A 9027-nucleotide genomic window follows, 5' to 3' on the forward strand; every position below is an offset into this window, starting at 1 on the left:
ATTGTGCTTGATCGATTTCCTATGACTTAAGATTCCACGATCATCTACGAATTCTATGTAAACAAGTCTAAAATTTATCCAAAAGATCAGATTCTATATATAATAGTTTGCTTCTGTTACTAATAATTGATTGATATAACAGACTAGCGGTAATCACAACAACAAAATTTGTTGTCACGTATTTACCGATCACCGGTTAAAGGTACTGGTGGCTTGTTAAATTAACAAAATCCTTTCCCTCAGTGTAAATATTCATATGGTAAAAGATTTTTAATATTGTTATCTATTTATATCTTTTTAACATTTTTACATTACATTCGTAATAAGTACTAATTATAAATGATTTTTAGATGGTCATAAATTTAAATGATTTGTGGAGTAATCCTTAAGATATTAGACGTCAGAATAAAATACTAATCAGTATGTAACACTGTACTTGCGTACTTGCACTGGACTAGGTTATAAAGTTTACTCGCAAAGAATGATTTACTATAGCGCTTAAAAAATGATGGCTCCCTTTCTGTGACGTCCGCGTTAAATGCTGGTAGATAAACGATCGCGGTCCTTTATTCCCGTTTTGCGAGACCACGCCCAGGTCGGGAAGTCCTCAGATCGATGTCACGTGTGTACAACCCACGCGAGCGTTAGCCAAGCGTGTCCGACTCTTGCTATTCAGCCGAATTGCAGCGAAACTGCAAAGTCGCATAGGCATCTATCGCGAGAATGTCGACAGGAACATAGTTGGAATTTTCGAGATCCTTCAAAGGACATGATTTGTCTTTCATCTTCGAATCTTGTCTATAATATCATATAAAAACATTAAGATGTTGCGACGCAATATATTTCCATATTTTTTTTTAATCCGGACTCGAGCGAACGCTCAATCCGCAATGAGTTATACTGGCTTCGACGAGTTCATAAATGAAAGGATAAAAGACCCAATTACTGACAGTGTCCCAAATTCTGATTTTAAATGCTTTTTTGAATATGTAAATTATATTATAAGTAAAATTGTATTTAATGTTACTATAAGTAGACATTTTTTAAATTTAAATAAAATTAAATGCAATTATAATATAATTTATATATTTAAAAAAGCATTTAAAATCAGATTGTTAATATTTGGGACACCGTCAGTAATTAGGTCCTATAGATTGTGCATTTCCTGATCTTAGTTTCAGGGGATCGATTTGTGTATTTCAAAATGAGGTGAAAATGACGAAAGTAAATTAATTTATTAGATATTCATCAATGAAATTATAAATATTCTAAATTCATTTTTTCACTTTTGTAACTTTTTATTCGTTTCAAGATACACAATCGATCTCCTACACTTTATTAGAAAGATCTCTTTAACTCTCTTTTCAAAAAAAAAGGAGTAATATGATTGAAACTACATTATTCTTTCTAAACCGATAGTAACAATGTCGTCGTAAAAACATGCAATCTATTCTTATTACATCTATGACGCGCCATAAACGACAATTGTAAAAAAAGCTTTGTCTGACAAGTTATACAACAGATCTCAAATCTTACCGAATTCACGTCTTCTTAATAATCACCTTGAGCGAGAACTGATAATCTGATTATTTGATTAGGATAATGTACAGAGATGTTCATCAGTTTAATTCCCCAGCGAGGCAACCGTGTGTATACGTCACGTGTTACTAATCCCGACGTAGTGACGTTTCCACCATCTATTAAATGGGTTTTGTGCGTGTCAATTGGACCGCAGCATGGCTATTCGCGTGTTCGCGTTTAGGAAGCTCGATGCACGAGCCCTATTGTATGCCATTTTCCCTGTTGCCTTTGCAGCAACCTGAGGCAAGTCTCACGATAGAACAACATGCTGCATCGTGCGTAAAAACGTGAAAGCAAGAATGACTGGCACTCTAAATCTAATTCTGCTTGGCGCCCGTCTGCCTCGGCACATTTTTTTTCCATCCCCCTCAACACACCGAGATCTACACTGGGAATAAATATTGCCCGACCGTTAGTATTAATCACGATTGATTAATCGACGGATAATCTCCGAGAGTTATCTCGACAAATTACATCTGCTGCTGATTCTTGCCATGAGAAAAAATGAAAGTCATTATTACGCGTGTGTTACGGACAGCGGAGAATTGAAGATGCAGAATCATGGAGCTTTTATTAATAAAGGTAATTTGAATCATCAGCCCTATACACGCGAGCATTTAATGTCGCTCCAATTAAGATTGCCTTTGCTAGATTTAACAACGTTTAAAGAGCTGGGAACTGCAAAGCCGTGAATGCATTTCCTACACGTTCCAGTGGCACATACGGAGTGACCCAGATTTACCGTGTGTTCCTTCGGTCATAAATTTTTTGATGAATTTGAAATCGATTTCTCGTCGAGCAAAGATTTAATAGGCGATTATGATCTGTACAATCTTGACAATTAAACTTGAAATTAGATATCCGCTGATGTATAGCTCATTTAAAAAATCATACAATCTGATGATCTTCCGTCGCAAATATTATTTAACCGTTGCGCTGTGTTGATTAATTCTATAACAAATAGTTTCGCAAAATTTTTACAAAATTCTTGCCAAAAGAAAATTTATACATAAAAGTATTTGTTGTATTTTGTACGTTTTGTTGCATTTTGTATGTTTTGAACTCTATAAAAATAAATAAATATATTTATATTTTCATACATAGGCGAACATTTCATTCCACGTCGTTGGAAAAATAATCAAAATTGATGAACATATCACATGCTCGAAGCGTCGGCCATGTGGGTCGCGTAATAAATTCTGTCGTACGCTTTCATTTTGGTAACTGAGTGATTTTACACGATGCAATTTCGTTTTCGATTGAGAAATGTGCAATATTAGTCTAGCCGAAATATATTTGGCATTTCCTTTCCCGCTGATTTACGAATCGATTGATAACACGCATGAACTGCAATCATTGAATAAAAGTAAACGTACATCCATACACTTAATTTATGTATGCGATAAAGCCAAACGAATGATTAATGCCTCGGTTATTTCTTAAATGAAATTATTTACGATAAAAATTCATCTTATTCAAAACAATCGGTTTGAAATTAATGGTAATTCCTGTTTCAAGCAAAACTATCGCGCAGAGCGTAGTAATAAATGTTGTAAGCATACTACATACTAACGCAGTGTGTAACAATGATCGACGTCTTCTTGTCTTTACGTAAACAACCTATTTTCTACTGTGACAAATGTAATTAAACTTTTCAGCCATCTTAGTGTGTACGTTCCAACTTCGAATTAGTGCTCGTAGTCATTTAGGGTAATTCGAATTTGTTTGCTGCGCAATAATTAGAGGAGAAGCTAGAACTGAGAAAGATGGAAGGTAGCGAATTAACTTTCTGTAAGTTAGCAAATCACGAGATAGCAAAGAGAAACATCTTTGTTTCATATTCCGCTATCATTAATGTCACATATTCAATATAAAAGAGATATTTGAAAAATGAAAAATATATCATGATTCATTAAATATCGAATAATTTAATTTATAGAATTTTCTTTATACTGTAAATTATTTATTAAGAATTAAAATAGATGTGCAATAAAGTAATAATTATATTCTTAAAAATAAAAAGGATTAATTATATTTCTCTCTTTATCTTTGAAGTTTCTCCTTTTCACTAATTGAAGATTGAGGAAAAATTTTACGTTATAGCTTATATCGATATGTGTGCTGCTTTCTTTCTAACTTAGGTTTTAAAGGATTTACTGTATCTTTATTTATCCAATTTCAATTGTATCAAATAGCAACCTTCCGACAAAATAACAATAAATATTTCCGACTTACTGCGCATCCGAGAATTGTAATTTAAATGTGGCATACCTTTAGGTTGAGTTACACTAATACCTGTTGGATTATTCTAATGGATTATGTAACTTGAGTAAAATTTTTAACTTTAATGTTCTTTCTGAGCAATTAAATTACCTTTATGGACATTTGTATTCTTTGTTTTCTTAGATACACTTTGTATTCAAGCTTTTTACTTAATAACTTTTACTTTTGTTTTTACCTCAAAATATTGTTGTTCTTTATAAAATAATTCGGAATAGAATTCTGTTTATAATTTTGCGTGTCGTGTACATAAAAAATATTGAAATAAATAAAATACATACATATATATCACTAAAATATATATCACTAATATATGTTTTCTATAGAAATCATATAAATAGTGTAAAGTGGACTTTAGACAAAAAAGATAAGAAAAGTATTTTATAAAGAATAATATTTTAAAATAAACCAAAAATAAAAGTTATTAAGCAAAATTGTAAATAGAATTCGATTCTAAATTTGATCGCGAATTATAGATTGTCTATAGTAGGCTTTAGAATGAAAATCTTTTTCCATTTAATAGATATTTGTTCAATATATTTGCATGTTCAATGTGTAACTCTTTTTTCCTCACCACTAGATTAGAAGCGAGCAGGAGCGAGACCAGCATGTGGTTTACATCCCGCATTGCTGCTCGTGTCGCAATATAAATTTTACCTTGTACCTCCCACGTACTCTACCGTATCATTTAAAGAATTCATAGGAGGACAAAAAATTGTCCTCGTTGCTCGCGGCGGAAAGGATGGAAAAGAGAGTAACAATAATTGAATTTAGTCCTGAAGTATTAAGCTTGTATTTCGCATTTATTTTTCAAAAGATTCGTTGTAGTTCTATCAGCTTATCCTGTTGCGACATTATGCAAACGGTGAATTAAAGTCGTTGAATTTCGTTTCTTTGCCGGTGAGAGTTATAAAAATTAATGACCGCAGCATGTCGGGTATGAGGACAGTGAAAGAACAGCTTAAAACTTCTCTTCAGGTTTTTAGAGATTGCTATGCGATGCGACCGACGCGCGTCGCGTTGCGCGTCGGCTTGTCGCAGTCGCGGAAATGTGAAAGAATAAAAAGTTCCATGTCGGGAGGAATGACGTTTCGCCATTCTTTCGATAAAGCTGCAAAAACTTCTTCTTATAAGTTCCAGAGAGAAAATGCGAAAACATAAGAAATATAGAGCAGTGGGTTTGCGACGGCAAACTTAGATGCGGATGAAAGGTATTATCACCTTTGAAAATCGTCGCCGTAGTTTTGTGGTGGCGGGAAAATCACGTGAAATAATGATGAAAATGTGACGAGAGGATACGCGTGCGTGAGAATATTGAGCAAACATGTAGATTAGATTAGGCAAAAGCGGAGGAAGCACATCGACAACCACGATACGTGATTTACTATCCGTAGCCGTGGAGTACCAAAATCACATTTTCGTTTGCTTTACCAAGCGAGTTGATAGCGTACGTCGCTGTCTGATATCGTTGTGAAAAGACGACAGTTAAATTCAACAAGATAAGGCTGCGTTTTAAAATATTGTACTTGCCACTGCAGCATATCGAAAAATGACAATTATAGCATTATACAAATAGCCGTATTATTTGGCTTTTAATTCATTATATATGAATTAAAAATCAAAATGATTAATTATATAAAATAAAAAGGAGAGAAACTTCTTGAAATTGCTACATATTAATTATATGTTATTATATTAAAATTAAATAAGAAATTTATCAAAAGTTGAAATTGATAATTTTAGCTTCTGAGAGTGTAAATTTGAAAGAGAAAGCCATACGTTAATCTGTACAGATTTTCTTAGTATCTATATATAGCTTTGTGAATGAACATTCTTTTTTATATTTAATAATCTTATTATTACTTGCAATATATTTTTTAAATGTCACATATTAAATGTAACATTCTAAAAAACTCGAAGTCAGTTTTCATTCCAAATCTTATTTTATTATTGTATTTTGGAAACTTAATTCATGCGAATTACTTCATTTTCCTCGTATTTAATTTAGAAATGACTGTTGTCTCAATAGAAAAATTCAAACAAGATCAATTCGCTCCAATGAACTAAAAATCTATCTATCGATTACAATAATTGTAGAAATACAAAATTTATTTTTACTCATAGCAGAAAAACATATACGCTTATATTATACAAACATGCTTATATTTATAATATAATACATATACGCTATATTTATAATATAAACATATACGCTTATATTTATAATATAAGCGTATATAAAGTATATATTCGTAATAAGATTCTGCTGTCGCCTCAAAATTTTCGGAAGTGTTTTTTAAGATAGTTCATAACTCCATTGACAGAATTGATTCTACTATTAACTTACGCAACTCCCGGAAAATTAAAAAAGGAAACTGTTTATAAAGCATTACTTACGTTCTAAAGTTTATATCTAAATCCATCGAAGATGATCATGTTGTTCAATATTGGTAAACTTCATCCAGACAGACATCATGCTACAACAGATAAAAGACAAAATTGATCAATTTTTTAATTAATGATAATTTAGCTTAATTAGTGATAAAATAAAATATGCTGAATGAATAATAAATTTTTGGAAGAACAGCTTTAATTATTGAGCTATTTAGATATTCGTGTTTGATCGACATTATGCTATAAGAATACCTCTCTTCCCCTCCGCTCAAATTTGCTGGAAAAACAAAACCGCAGTGCGTAAGGGACAATATATCTAACAGAATGAAAAATAAGCAGTATTCTATCCTCTTCAGGAGGATCTCGACAGGTTCGGGTCTCAATCGTATTTTACAAGCCTCAACGACTCGACATTCTTATCGGGTGACAGTTTCTTTTTTCTTTTTTTTTTTTCTTCGCTGTGTATAAGACCGCTGGAAGGCGCGAACGCAAAGAGATACGGATAGTAAATGCAACGAAAGCGATTTGCATTCAGGTGCCTGTCGCTTTGCAGGACGTGAAAAATGACGACGTGCCATTCGACAATTCGACAAGGAACATGGTATGGTATTGATCGCGTGAAATCTCGCGGCGGATTAAGCTTGCGTCCGAGTTTGACGCGATTTACCGGTAGATATCGAAAGGTATACACATGCACAGCTTCGCCCGAAATGTTTTAATAATTTCTTGCAGCTGCGAGAGACATGAGATTTCCGAAGGATTTATTCGCATCTCTTCGATGCAGATGCAATTTCTACACGGTGTGGAGAGACCGCGTAAAACGTAGCACGGTAAACTTAGCCCGAAGCTTCTCTTGCTCAACATCTATTTGGCATTGTCTCTATGTACTTTTCGCGCAACGTAAAAAGAATGGGCGGTTGCCGGAACGAGAAAATCGGCCAGGGGTGAAATTATTCTCAACACCTGTTCTCCCGAGGGACGTAATACGACGTATATCCTTATATCCAAGTTGCTTAGATAAATCAGGCGCTTGGGAAACGCCTGAAATAAGCACCCATCTCTCTCTTCAACGCAAATTTATTACTCTGTATACAGAGTGTGTCTTAAGCTCTACATTTCATTCTCCGATCGTTCATTGTGACGGCTATGTAAGGATTATACCGAATGGCTGAAAGTGGTTTTCGGTAGGAGAGGCCGAGAGTTTACAAATAAACTTTTATATCAGATCGCTTACGTGGCGTGAAAGTTCAAATATCTCGATGTTCTTCCCGGGTCCGTGAGATCCAGTGAAGAGCCAAGCGAAAAGGCGAACGTACACATTGAAAAAGAGAAGAAAGGAGGAAGGATAACAGAGGAATGGAATAGAAAGGGACTCAAAAAGGGTTCTTCGATAGAAGGGCAGTTGGGTCGCGAGCAAAAGTTACAGTTGGATAAAAAGCAGTTCGAGAGTCGAGTTCGTGCTCGATTTGGCTCCGAAACTTGCGCTGCTTTATATCGCTATAAATATTACCCAGAAAGTAGGACATTTTGAAAAAAAAAGAAAAAAATGAAACGGAGAAGAAAGAGAAGCCTCAAACTCTGCTGCGCACGTTTCTGTTTACTACGCTTTCCCCACGAGAGCATGGACAATTTCGTGCATAACAATAAGTTACAGAATTTATTGCTCTACTCTAGCACAAATTTTTTTCTTGTTTTATCGCAGAATATTTCTTCTTCTTTCGGGTGTCGAAATGGTACGATTTCTCGTAATGCGCAGAATATCTCGCATTGCCTCTGGCAAATCCGAATCTACTGCCGAAAACTGCCCTTCCTTAATCGACCGGACGACCCAAATATTTGCGCCAAATGTATCTGTGTATTATATTTAACGAATCAATCGCACAGCCAGAAACCCATATAGGATTGTCAGCAGTTACAACAAAACCGACGCTTAGCCACCGTTACAATTGTCAACTGATCAAAGTTCTGTCAACCAGTACTGAGCCATCACTGGCAAATGACTGGTTGTTAAATGACGGTTGAAGTTCTATTAGCTAGTACTGGGCCATCACTGATAAATGACTAAAATGGACTAGTACCATCTGCCAGTATGGAGTTCAAGTTATTATCTAGTAACTTGACCAGTAGTTTGCTAGTATTGCGCCAGTATCTAAAACTGTAATAATCATTGCAGTAATAAGAATGTCGTTCATTCATTAAACAGGTGATAATGTCAAATGTAAACACTATATTCTCACACAACATTCATTAAGTTTCAATTATACGTGTTGACTCTCAATGAAGGAACGTTTCATCCTAACGTTTTTCCGCCGTATAATAATAAATAAAGAAATATACGTTGCTCTCAACGATACAACGATCGAGGAAAATGTGTTGCCGAAATGAAGGAGCGATCACAATTTTCGCAATTTTCTGCATTTGCAGATAAATTGATTTTCAAATAAAAGAGAATTCCATTCAAGGACTAAGGGAACGACTCAACCGCTAAAGAAAACGGCTACGTGACACGCAGTCACCTTCTCTCATAAATATACCATAGGTTGACTGAAAATTGCGTGACCTGAAATATGCCACGTTAAACGTTATTATCTACGATCTATATACAAGAGAAGTACGATAATCATGTAAATATGATAAATATATTATTATATGACCTAACATTACTGTTACATGTAAAAAATTTATCATAAAATCATTATACATATATGAGAAGATCGCTATTTATCTCTCACACAACAAAACGCACACACACAAATATATATATATATATAT

At 34.2% G+C, this 9027-nt stretch overlaps 1 long non-coding RNA gene across 1 annotated transcript in view; it reads right to left on the bottom strand.

Moving 5' to 3' along the window:
- LOC108687913 overlaps nucleotides 1-9027 on the bottom strand; it is an 89715-nt gene that overhangs the window by 14290 nt on the left and 66398 nt on the right. The window contains exon 3 of the long non-coding RNA XR_001931764.1: nucleotides 6259-6338. This is a non-coding gene — a long non-coding RNA (uncharacterized LOC108687913). The remainder of the gene's footprint in view (nucleotides 1-6258; nucleotides 6339-9027) is intronic.

Source organism: Atta colombica, unplaced genomic scaffold (assembly GCF_001594045.1).
Source record: "Atta colombica isolate Treedump-2 unplaced genomic scaffold, Acol1.0 scaffold220, whole genome shotgun sequence".
NCBI classification, from domain to species: domain Eukaryota; kingdom Metazoa; phylum Arthropoda; class Insecta; order Hymenoptera; family Formicidae; genus Atta; species Atta colombica.